Source organism: Equus caballus, chromosome 7 (genome assembly GCF_041296265.1).
Source record: "Equus caballus isolate H_3958 breed thoroughbred chromosome 7, TB-T2T, whole genome shotgun sequence".
In the NCBI taxonomy this organism is placed as follows: Eukaryota; Metazoa; Chordata; class Mammalia; order Perissodactyla; family Equidae; genus Equus; species Equus caballus.
Window position 1 is genome coordinate 27,671,356 of NC_091690.1, and position 12,597 is coordinate 27,683,952.

Below are 12,597 nucleotides of genomic sequence, written 5' to 3' on the forward strand. Positions count from 1 at the left end.
AAAGCTCACGCCCCAGGGCATCTGGTCTCTGTGGTTTCCATCTGCCAGGGAAGCTGCCAGCTCGCATGGCCCCAGCAGGCTTGGGGCAGAGGGGCCAAGGCTGGTCCTGGACGGTCCAGCTGCCTCTGCCCCTCTGGGCTTGGCGCAGCTTCTCTGCCCGTGTCCTTGCTTCGCCGGGCTGCCTGCTGGCACAGAGGACCTCTGCCCGCCCCTCAGGGTCTGTGGGCTGGGGCCGCGGGTGGGAGGTGAGTCTTTTTACTCCACCGCCCCCTCCCCCATGGCACAAAGTGGAGTGCTCACTTAGATTAATTAATCTGCGGCCCAGCCTGCTCCTCCGACCCATCTTTTATTCATGGACAAGCAGCATTCTCTGCTTTACCAGGACACGGGCATCAATATTTCATCCTTCTTCACCTGCCATCTCTCTGCTCCCTCCTTCCTGCTTCCCACTGGCTCTAGGACCCGGAAGGCTGGGGCATGCTGACCTAGCCCAGGGCATCATCACCGATGCCCGGGCTGCCTTCTTCCACTTCTCGTCTGCCCACTGTGCCTTCACTGGCAGAGTCGGGGTCCCAACCAGAAGCTTTTCTGAGTAAGGGGAAGAGGCAGCGGAAGCAGCGGGCCAAGCCTGGAGGGAGCATCTGGGCTCAGGATTCTGAGGGGTAAGGGCGATATGTGCTGGGTGGGAGATGGCCCTGCAGCCGGCACAGCTGTCTTGTCACCGTATGTGCTGGGTCATTGTCAGGATGGGAGATGAAGGTTGGGCAGTGCCCGGCATAGATCCGGCCGCATAGTAAGTGCTCGTTTTTCTTCCCTGTTTAGACCAGGTTCCAGCCAGCTCTTGGTCCTTCTTCTCCCCTGGGGAGCTCCCAGGTCTCCGGGTGCCCACAGAGGTGCTCAGGACCATGGGGGCTGAACTTCGCATCTGAAGGGGCCCTAACTGGGATCCCAGCCCAGGGCTCCTAACCTGGGGCTGGTGGAGGGCCTCCTGGAGGGGCATGAACCCTCGAAACACAAAATCAAGGGTGATGTGTGTGTGTGTGTGTGAATGTGGCAACTCTGGGTGGGGGCTGGGTCACAAAGGACAACGTTGCAGTCCAGCCCTGGAGGAACTCACAGTCCAGCTGGCAGAGGATGTAACGGGGATGGAAGTGGTAACACGCGGGTGGCCTTCCCCAGGCTCACGGCTGCCCTTTATCTCTGTGTGGAGACCCAGTCTGGGAGGATTGCTCTGTTCCTGGCTTATGCCGAGGGAGTGGTGAGAGGCAGTGTGTCCCTTGTGTGTGGTGTGGAGGCCCTGGGGGCTCTGAGGCACCCACTTCTCTCCTCTCTTCACACCCCATACCCAATCCGTCTGAACATCCTGCCCAATAACCCCCCAAATACATCCGAGATCCGACCACTTGCACTGTCTGCTGCCACCCCGTCTCCGCCCCTCCGTGACCTCTGCCTGGTCTCCTGCTCCCTCCTGGGCCCCTGCAGCCTCCGGCCACAGCCCTACCTGGCCCCAGCTGCTCTGCCCACCTTCCAGCCACCCCAGCTGCCCTGACCCCCATAGGCAGGCGGGCGGGCTCCACCTGGGGCCTCTGTGCTTTTTCTTTCCCCGGGAGTCCCCCTGGCTCACTCTCTCACCTCCTTCAAGTCTCTGCTGAAATGTCCCCCAGCCCCACCCCTCAACCCTGCAAGTTTCATCTTCTTCCTAGCCTGCATCCCCTTTTAGGGTACCAGTTACTCGGTTGTCTGTGTTTACCGTGTCCTCTGCCTCCTGCTCACACAGTGAAAGCTCCCAGAGGGCAGGAGTTTTTCTATTTGTTCACTGATTCATCCTAGAGCAGTGCTCACCTGGAAGGTGCCCAATAGATATTGTGGGGTGAGTGAATGAATGAATGAATGAGTGAATTCCCCCACCACATTACTCAGTGGGCATTTAGGGACAGCCCACAAATGATACTGTTTTTCTTCAGGCCTAAGTGCCAGAAAAAGCTTAGCCTGTGTTGAGAAACTGATGGTCACTCATTCACTCACTCATTCATTCATTCAATGTCTTTATTGAGCACCTGCTCTGTGCCAGGCACCGTCCCAGGTGCTGCGGGGCCCACAGTGAACGGAACAGGACATGCCGCTGATTTTCGATGCTGAGGTTTATCGCCTGCATCCCGAGGGTCTTGTCTCTGTTTCCCTTTCTGCTTTGGCTGCCCCCAGGCCCAGAGCGGGTTTGGTGGATTTTTCCGAGCACTAAAGCTGCCTTTTGACATCGTCTTGTTATTCTGCTTTTCTTCTCCCTGTGTCTTGATTGTTTTTAACAGAAAAGAGAAATTCATCACAAGAATGCGGAGTGTCTGGTGGACTGGCCCAGGACTCTGGGAGGCTGAGGGGACCGAGGCTTTCTCTCGGTCTCTCTCTGGAATCTCTCCTGGTCGCTGGCTCTGGCACCTTGCCTCTCTTTCTGCCACCTGCTTCCTTCTCCTGTCACTTGTGGATCTGCTTTCCCACTCACACGGCTGAAGATGAGGCCCCACCACTCTTTTGCTTTGATGAAATAATCCACTTAGATGTTTAATCTTCTAGTATTATGTGCATTCTTTTAAACTATTTCAAAATCTTTTGGCAGCAAGATGTGCCTGGATGATTGCTTATAGATGAATGCATGTGTGTGTGTTGGGGGATGGGGGGTGAGGCTGGCTCCGACTGGAGAGAGGGGGCCAAGTAGAGAAGCAGGATTCCCTGGAGAAAGGAAGCTGGAGGTGACAGACCTCTCGCGTTGGGGGGACAGTCCTTGCTGCCCCTCCTTCTTTCAGGGCCCTCTTTAAGAGTCAGTGTGATTTACTCAGCCACAGCCTAGCAATTGCTTGGACCAGACACTCTTCTGTCCCCGCCTGCTGTCTCCTGACGAGTCCCCCCTCGCCAGCCCACTCAGCCGGGCTTGGACTTCACAGCCTTATTCCTAGGTGAAGTCTTGGCCCCTGTTACCATCACAGTGGCTGGGGTGACCCCTGAATCTGAAGTTCGGTGCCAGGAAAAGGAACAGATGAGTGGTGGGGGAGGCAGGAGCAATTGGCACAGAGGGTCAGAGGCAGGGGACACTCAAGGGGGAGATTCGGAGGCCGAGGGTGGGGTGGGTGGAGGGACCAGGTGTGTGCTCGCGTCCTCTGCCTTGAAGGGAACTAAACCCCCCTCCATGAGCACCGCAGCCTTAAGCAACACTAACCAGATCGTTAGGGGCAGGAGACCGGGGTATGGCCAAGAGAGAAGGGACTCGGGCCTGAAAATCCCCATCCTCTCTGTGAGCCCTGGCTCTGAGGCCCTCATTCTCAACCTTGGACCCCCTTCCCTCCCTGTCCCCTGCCCCCATTATCCCCCCTGGTTTAGGAAGAGGAGCCTGCAGCAGGGGAAGCAACTTCCTTGGTGCCATCGCTGAGGCTGTAAGGTGTAGCGGCTCCCTGGTCACACGCCTTTGAACACGTTAAGTAACTTCTCTGCCTCAGTTTTTCCATTTGCACATTGGAGATAATAGTACCTATCTTACAGGGTTGTTGAAAGATTAAATGAGTTATACAATGAAGAATTCAGCACAGCACTTGCATATGGTCAGTACTCAATAAGTGTTAGCCACTATTATCATTTGAGGAGTTCTAGAAGTTTCTTCCCATCCCTATATCTCCTCCATACGTACACAGCCTGAAATTCCTCCTCTACTTATATCTTTGGATGATAGTTCCACCAAAGGCTCTTTTTAAAAAACATAGACTAGCACCTGACAGCACAGTGTGAGGGTTAAGAACAGCAACTTGAGGCCTGGCTCCGAGCCTTGTCTACTGTGCGACCTTGGGTGGTTCCATAGCCTCTCTGAGCCTTGATTCCTTCTTTTTAGATAGGATAACAACAGACCCGTGTGTAGGGTTCTTATGAAGACAAAATGAGACCAAGTGTTTAAGACATTCAGGTGTATGGCAAGGAATGGGTGGTCAAGAAATTTGAGCCTGTCACTTTGCCAGGTGCCTGCCATGCATCGTTGCATCCCATCCTGGCCTTGACTCTGAGCTGGCATTCCAGGGCTCCTCATGCCCCTTCCAGGAGAGGAGACCGAGGCCCAGAGAGAGGGGAAGTGACTTTCTGAGAAGGGCTGGATCTTGGGCCTCCTAGCTCAGGCCGGTGCTCTCTTCAGGGAGTGGCCCTCAGAGGCCTGGCACTGGTGGCCATTGCTCTTGGCATCACGGGGCTAATTAGGTGCTTTGCCTCTGATCTGAGGCCTGGAGGGAGTGGGCCCACAGGGTGGCCTGGAAAGGGGCCGCGGGGTGGGGTAGCGTGTGAGTCCGTGGATGTGGGGGGGCACCAGGAGACAAGCGAACCTCCCACTTCACAGCCCCAAGCTGCAGCTGTGAGCCCCCTCTCTCATCTGCCCTCTCCCCGCAGCTCCCAGGGCCTGGCCCCTGCGCCTGGGGAGCCCTGGAACAGAGCTTGGGTGCAGGACTGGAAGCCGGGGCCTGCCCCCGACCCCAGGGACGTGGACTTCTCTGATGCCTCCAGGCCTCAGGAGGGATAGAGACTGGCCCCAACCCAGGGAAAAGCTCTAGACATAATCTAAAAGCTTTAGATTGTGAGGGGGTTGGGGAGTGGGGAGACAAGTCAAAAATAGCCCATCTGGACTGAGCAAGAGAAAAAGCAATTTCCTTCTGAAATCTCTTTTTCTGATTCTCAAAAGATGCAATTTGGAAATGTGTTGGTGGCTCTGGGTGGGGACCTGGGGTGGTTGGGGAGCAGGCTGGGGGCCAGTGGAGAAGGAGACCAACACGCTTCTGGGTTTTAGCCCAGGCCTCAAGGACAGGCCAGAGGGAGGAGACAGAGGGTGCAGGGGGTGTGGCAGAGAGAGAGCTGAGGAGTGAGGGTGGCAGGGATTGACCAGATGAAGGCAGAGGCTCTGGGGGTGATGGGCAGAAGGGCAGGGGAGTGTGCTGGGGAGAATTCCAAGTCTGGCTTGGCCAGGAGCCAGCCCAGCACCTAAAGGACATCCACGCTTTGGGGTCAGTGTCTCAGGAGACTCCATGGAGCAGAGGCACAAGTCCATCCTGAAGGACAATGGATTCTTTTTTTTTTTCTGCCTTATCTCCCCAAATCCCCCCGATACATAGTTGTACATCTTAGTTGCATGTCCTTCTAGTTGTGTCGGACAATGGATTCTAACCCCTTTTCTGGAAGGCTCTTTGGGTGCTGGTAATCAGGTGGTACCTTGGGGGCTGTGTCAGACCTGCAGGGGCAGCTGAGACCTGCACGGGGTGGTAAAGGGAAGTAGGCCAGCTCTAATGCCTCAGGGCTCCTGTGCTCGGTGTCCTCTGGGGCCATTCTCCACATTCCCCAGAGGCCTCCCCCTCAGCCCGCTGCTTCTGTTTGCAGAGGCATTCCAGCAGCCATGGCACGGCTGTGGGGATTCCAGTTTGGGGGGCAGGCTGGGCCCCTTCAGGTAGGGCAGGAATGGAGACTGACACTTCCCGGTGCTGTAGGGACCTCCCTGGGGCTTGTCTTTCCCTCCAATATGATGCTAACCCATGTCCTAAAACACTAACTTATCAACCCACCCTCCAACTAACCCATCAACTGCCTGAATCTACCAATCTACCAATCGAGTCATCACCCCGCTAGCTAATCCACCAACCACCAACCAACCTATCACCCTACACCGTGCCACACTACCAAACCAGCAGCCTTCTAAGTAACTACCAACCAAACAGCCAATCTGCCAACCAACCAGTCCATAAACCTATTCTTCCACCATCCTACTACTCCACTAACTAGCCCATCATCCAACTCACCAATCAACCCTTTCCCCCACTGTCCAATCAAGAGATAGAAACTACTCAGTAATATTAACAGGAAAGGTTTAATAGAAAGACTAGTTAGCTATAACAGAAGGTGACTTACGAAGGATTATCCACTAACTGTACCAGGATTGCCTGTCTCCTCTAAAGAAACACAGGAATAGAAGACCTGGGGAGTGGCCACTGCCTCTGGGCTGAGGCAGAGCACCAAAGGAAGGGACAAATCCAGGAGCACACGCATCCAGGGCTGACATTGCCACTTGTTAAGGCAAGGTCAGCCGGGCCTGCTGGACTGCAGAAGAATTTGCTGAGGCCCATGCTGCTGGAACCCCCTGGGAAGCTGTCTTTTGGGGTGCTGGAGGAAGCTGTATGCTGTGGGGCGCCTCACTGCAGGGGCCTGGGAGGGAAGCCCCTTCTTCCTGCAGTGTTTCAGCTCCCTCTACCAACAAAGATTAATGGAGAGCCAGCTGGTAAAGGAGGAACCTTTACCGAGTCCAGCCGTGATCACAGTCCGGGCAGTGAAGAGTAGCCTTGAAGCTGACAGGCAGTCAGGTCATAACTGGCACACTGCTCTCCTACCACCCCACCAACCCGGCAACCTTCTGATGGATAGGCTGCTCCAGCCACCAGGCAGCCAATCAACAGCAAGCCTACTCTTCCACCAAACCACCCCTCCACCCCGGCAACCCTCTAACCAATACACCAACCCATCCACCCACCTACCGGCCTACCCAGCAACCTAGTCTTCTTGGTGTTAGCCTATCCAGGACACAGCCTCCAGGCTGAAGGAGAGACACTATGAAGTCATTTATCCAGGTTGGGGAGACATATGCAACTTATGCATATGAGCAGCTAAGGGTCAACAGGGACCTGTCACACAGGGGACACCCATGAAAGGGGCAGGCAGTGGGCAGACAGTGTGCTCTGAAGTTAGTGGTGGGAGAGATCACTGTGGCCTAAAGGCATGGGACGGCTTTGTGGAGGAGAGGAAGGGACCTGGGTTTTGAAGAATGAGCAGAAATTAGATTTGGAAAGGGCTTCAGAAGGAAGGCAAGTGGGGACAAGCATGTCTGGTATCGCTGGCATCAAGGAGGACGCAGGCACAGGAAGACGTATGCACGAGGGACTTGGCTTGCTGGGGGAGCCCTTCACATGCAGCTGCACTGGGCCGGCAGGGCCAGTCTCCATCTCCATTACGGCCCTAGGAGGAGATGCTGATCACATCTGCTTCTTTCTCAGGTAGTGGACAGGTTTCTAGGTAATGGGACTCTTCCTTTTTCATCAAGGACTAAATTGGGGTGGGGGGAAGGCTCACCCAGCACCAGGCAGACTTTGGGAAGAACTTCCAGTCCAGCCCAGCGGAAGTCTCAGAAATCTGCTTCTCTGTGGACCTTAAGATAAGAGATTCCCAGCCGTCTGGGCTGGCTGAAATATTGTCCTGCTCAGAGGCAGGGGAATAACCATGATGACCCTTCCTACCCCTGTTGTTAAAGGGTTCCCTGTGCCCCAGGTCCACCTGCTCCCAGGCTCCCATCAGCCCAAGTGCCATTAAGTATCTTGGGAAAAAAGTCTGACTTCAGAATCAATTGATGGAGAGAGGTTCTCCAAACACTCGCCGGCGAAGGTAATTAAATTCCAATAGAAGAAGATGGAGCGGTGTGACAGGGCAGTGGGGGCAGCGTGCTGAGCTGCTGAGCGGTGAAATCTTGGGCAAAGCTGGCAGCAGCACAAAGGAGATTGGAGCAGTCAAATATTTCCCTCCTCGTTGAGTTCCATTTACATGTTTATAATAGAGGTTCTTAAGGCCCTAATGAGAAGGCTGCTCATTGCAGGGAAGAGGATGATTAAGGCTCTGCCAGAGGAGATCAGGGACAGGAACAAAGGCTTGTTAATTGCTACAGAGGGACAGGAGGGGAGCCAGGCTCTAGGCTCTGCTCGCTGCTCCCCCAGAGCCTCCCCAGACTGGCACCTTCCTGTTTTGAGGCTCATCTTTGCCCCCAACGCCAGTGACCTCCAAGGGGTGGGTTGGATAGATCCCCAGGGCTACAGTCAAGGTCTCAGGGATGGTTCCACCTCCCCTCCCTGGCAGATAATTTCAGGCTTTACCTGCAGCACATGGAGATTTGTCCCCTGGAGGTGGCCTGCAAGGGTGGTGGGGGGAAGGGATCAGAAGAAGCCACAGTGCTTATCTGCTTGGCCATCGCATGAACCCACTCTCCATTAGGAGGCAACTCCCAGGAACTTCTGGGCCTTGGAGGGGGATCACCACAGGCAGGGGATACGGCTCCCCTTCCCAGCCCTCAGGACACCCAGGACACATGGATATGCCTGTGGCAATCCAGGCCAGACCTAGTGACCCAATGATGCCATCTGATGTGACAGCAGAGAGTTCTCGCCCAGGGATTTTAAGGCCTCTTTAACAACCAGAGTTCATGGTGTGGCAGAAAAAGTATGGGCTTTGGGCCAACAGACTTGGGGGTTCACATCCCAGATCTGCTATTTGCTAGTGGGCCTCAGCCTCTTCATCTGTGAGAAGAGTTGGTTTGATGATTCAATGAGATAATAATGTAGGCAAAGTCTGGCACATAGTGGGTGCTCAGTGGTGACCTTTTCCCCTACTCTGTGGCGCTGGATTGCCACCATGAGGCGAAAGACCTTGAAAGTCTTCTCTGACTTACCAGGACCTGAGGCTGAGTGTACACAGCATCTAGAGTCCTTCAGCAGGCCCCTGCCCCGAAGCTATCCTGTAGATACCCAGGTGTTTGGGGATATAGAGGGGAAGAGGGGCTGTTAGTCTGGCTGGACCCTTGTGTACTGCCTGCCTCTGCATGACTCTCCACTGTGTGTTCTCACCTGTGTGCCACCCTCAGGCCCTCACCTTTGTCCCATCATACCCCTTGGGCTCAGGAGATGGAGGAAGATGAGAGAAGAGGGATGAGAGGAACAGGCTTGGGGATTTCCTGATTTGCCCGTGGGGAAGAGGGATCGGAGGAATAGGAGTTATGTTGTACAAAGTGGAGTGAATCTGGGAGTCAGGAGTGGAATTTGAAAATCTTTGATTTTTAGGAAAAAGATCATCTTGTAAAGGCTTGGGCCAGAAATTTCTCAATTAGAATCTTGATTCTAGGGGATCTAGGGTCTAAAACGAGAATGATTTTGAAGGAAATGCTCAGATGAGAGACCCAGACTCCCTGGAGGATTTGGTGCTCTTGGTCTTGTCAGGGGTCAGTCTTGGGTGGGTAGCTCAGCGGCTGTGGTGTCATGGAAGAGGGTAGTGGGGGAAGGCAGCCAGGAGCATCTCAGGGGTTCTTGGCTTACCAAGGTGCTCTCCTTGGAGCTGTCCATGGTGCTGGATTCAGATCCCATCTGGGACTGCCTGGCTGGCCACACCTCTTCAGCCAGCAGTCTGCCAGGCCTGTCACTTGCGGAGCCCTTACCCAGGCCCATGGCACTGACCCCTGCTGTAAGTCCCAGAACTTTCAGACATTGCTAACTCTAAGATGAATTTTACCTCAAGCCTTAGTGCTAACTATGACCTAGTCCCTAATCACAGCCTATATCCTAGAGCTCACCTTAACCAGAACTCTAACCAGAACCCAGAGTTGAACCCAACATAAATCTGAAGTTCAGCCTAACCCTCATCCCTTCCTTATTATGAATCTTCATCGCTATCCTCATTTATAACCTCAGTTCTAATATTGGTCTGCACTTCAACTCTCACCCAATCTCAGACTGAACCTGGGTCCTAAAGACTTGGGTTCAGGTAAAGACTGGCTCCTCCCTCCCTCCTCTTCTCTCCTTTCTTGTAAACATGATTGAGCATCTGTGGCAGGCACTGAGGGTAGAGACATGTCGTGCTGCCCCTACTCTCAAGGAACTTGGCCCTGTGTCCCCCTACTGCCCTCATTATCAGATGGAGGAGTCTACGGATTGACAAACTCATGTTAGCATCAGCATTGACAACCTTCCCCTAAGGGGGAAAGTATTTGGAGAGACGTCATTATCATTTTCCAAAGACAAAGGCTAGAGTGGGCCGTGGGGTGTTTTGGATTCTGCGCACTGCTCTCCACTTGCCGTGCGACTCTGAATGCTGAGTAGCACAGGAAGTATCAGATACAATGCTACCATCACGTGCTCACACTGCTGAAACCCCACAGCACTCTCTGAGGGGTGTAGTCCCCTTCTGAAGCTGAGAAAATTGAGGTCTAGAGAGGTGAAATGACTTGCCTCGGATTGCAAAGATGCCAGGTGGAAGAGCTGGGAGTCAAATACAAGTCTACTGGCTGCAAGTCCTTGAAGCTGGGGAGGGTTAGAGAGGAGGAGGTTTCGGGGAGGGCTGCAGGGGCGAGGGGATAGGGTTTTCCAGCTGTAGGAATGTAGTGTCGGGAGGGGTGAGCTGGGGATTGAGGTGGGAGTTTAAGAAGAGAGGTTGGCTGAGGCTGAGATAGGTGGATGGGGTGAGAAAGGCCCTGTAGGCTGGTCTGGATTTGGCCTTGGCCCAAGGCCAGGCACTGGGGAAAGCTCAGAGGGAGGAGGAAACCCCGTGGCTGATTCCTCCCAAGCGGGCTGCTCTTGTGTTCCACGCGGAGAACCCCAGGGGATGCGGGAGAATGGCGGCCAGGAGAAGGAGCATTACATTCCTAGGGGTCCACGGTCAGGCCCATGTGTCTCAGTCTGCTGACACTCCACTTTTCCCATGCCCCTTTCTTCTCTCCTCACAGCCACCGTCCTGGTGCAGGCCACACCTCGCCCCAGACCACAGACGCCATCACCTCCCCACTCCATCCTTTGAGTCTTCTGCTCACAGGCAGCGGGACCTTCTGAGATACTCCTGAGGACTCTCTTCCCCAAGAAGCTGGGCTGCTTCCTCTTTCTACCCAACTCTGCCCCTTGGCTTTCTGGTCACTTACAGTTGTGGCGAATATATAATGTATCTTTGCAACTGGGACAATGCTAAAACTAAAGAGAGTGCTGTCAATGATTGTGCAGGGGCGGCAGGTGCGATACCAGGATGTGTACAAGGCCTCACCCCTCAAGCCCGACCCCAGGGCTCCCCAACACCACCCTCAGCTCCCTGAGATCCTGCAAGTTTCGGGGCTCAGGCCCTCCTGGAGCTTCAGGGCCTGAGGGGCTCTTTACTGAGAGGGGAAAGGACCAGGCATGGGGCTCAGCTCCACTCACCATGTTGAGACCTTGGGTGGGGCCCCTCTTCTCACTGGCTTGTCTCCCTGAAAAATGGGATATTCACTCCTGCTCTGCTCCCCTCCCAACGAGATGGAGAATGTGACAGCACTTGGCAAACTGACGCACTGCATGCATGGGGCTTGCTGGCGTTTTTGTCCCCTGTCCTGCCCAAATTTTGGCCCCAATTATTTTTTTTTATTTTTAATTATGGTAAAATACACATAACATAAAATTATGATCTTAACCATTTTTAAGTGTACAGTTCACTAGTGTCAATTATAATCACACTGTTGTGCAACAGATCTCTAGAACTTTTTCATCTTGCAGATCCGAAACTCTGTACCCATTAAACAACTCTTGTTTTCCACTTCCTCCAGCCCCAGGCAACCACCATTCTACTTTTTGTTTCTATGAATTTCGCTATTGTAGGAACCTCATAGAAGTGGAATCATATTGTATTTGTCTTTTTGTGATGGGCTTATTTTACTTAGCATAATGTCCTCAAGGTTCATCCATGTTGTAGGGTGTGTTAGAATTTCCTTCCTTTTTAAGGCTGAATAATATTCCATTGTAGTATAGACCACATTTTGTCTATCTGTTTATCTGTCAATGGACACTTGGTTGCTTACGCCTTTTGGCTATTGTGAATAATGCTGCTATGAACAGAGATGTACAAATATCTCCTTGAGACCCTGCTTTCAATTCTTTTGGATGTGTACTCAGAAGTGGAATTGCTGGATCATATGGTAGTTCCGTTTTTAACTTTTAGAGGAACCACCATAATGTTTTCTATAGCGGCTGCACCGTTTTGCATTCCCATCAGCAGTGTACAAGCTTCCAATTTCTCTACATCCTCGCCAATACTTGTTATTTTCTGCTTTTTGAAAACAGCTTCTTTTGATATAGCAATCCTAATGGGTGTGAGGGGGCATCTCATTGTGGTTTCGATTTGCATTTAGTCCCATTTTATTTTTTTGGCCCCAATTCGGTTTAATTCCCCTCTCCACGGAGCCTGCATTTCCTGCAGGGTCCAGCTATGAGCCTCTGCATCTCCCAGGACTGTCAGTCTGGTCTTGCAGTGGGAGCTTGATTGCCGCCCCTCATCTCCATCACAGACTGCCAGCCCCATGCCGGGGAGGTGGCATCTCTTCCCCTGCCAGTCTTTGCCCAACTCTGGGTGCCTGGGGGAGCTCTGTCAAGTTGCCTGGATGTTGGTTGAGTCAGTCTTTAGTTCAGTGGCTCTCAAACTTACCCATGAATCATAATCGCCTGGCAGCCTTGCTAAACCCCAAATGGCTGGGCCCCACCCTCCTTTTCTGATTCAGTGAGTCTGGGGTAGGGCCGAGACTTCGTATTATTTCCAACAAGTTCTCAGGTGATGCTGATGCTGATGCTGCTGGTTCAGGGACCACACTTTGAGAACCACTGCTGTTCTCAGCAAAAACCTTGCCTGCCCTTCCAAGGAGCCTTCAGTCCAAGAGGCGGGCTGGCTGAGAGGAGATAGCCTCAGTTAGTGGGTGGCAAGGGGTGCCTCAGACATCGGGAAGTGAGCTCCTCTTGCCTGGAGGCAGAAGCAGCCTCCACTCTGTTTTTGGAGAAC

At 53.4% G+C, this 12,597-nt stretch overlaps 1 long non-coding RNA gene across 2 annotated transcripts; it reads left to right on the forward strand.

The window, feature by feature from the left end:
• The first annotated feature begins 401 nt into the window (after positions 1–401).
• LOC138925279 (uncharacterized) lies at positions 402–11,676 on the forward strand. Of its 2 annotated transcripts, none has more exons than XR_011441203.1 (2): positions 402–662; positions 10,535–11,676. It is a non-coding gene; the product is annotated as an uncharacterized lncRNA (long non-coding RNA). The 2 variants fall into 2 exon arrangements; XR_011441204.1 differs by lacking the exon at positions 10,535–11,676 and adding an exon at positions 2,307–2,560.
• The last annotated feature ends 921 nt before the right edge of the window (positions 11,677–12,597 follow it).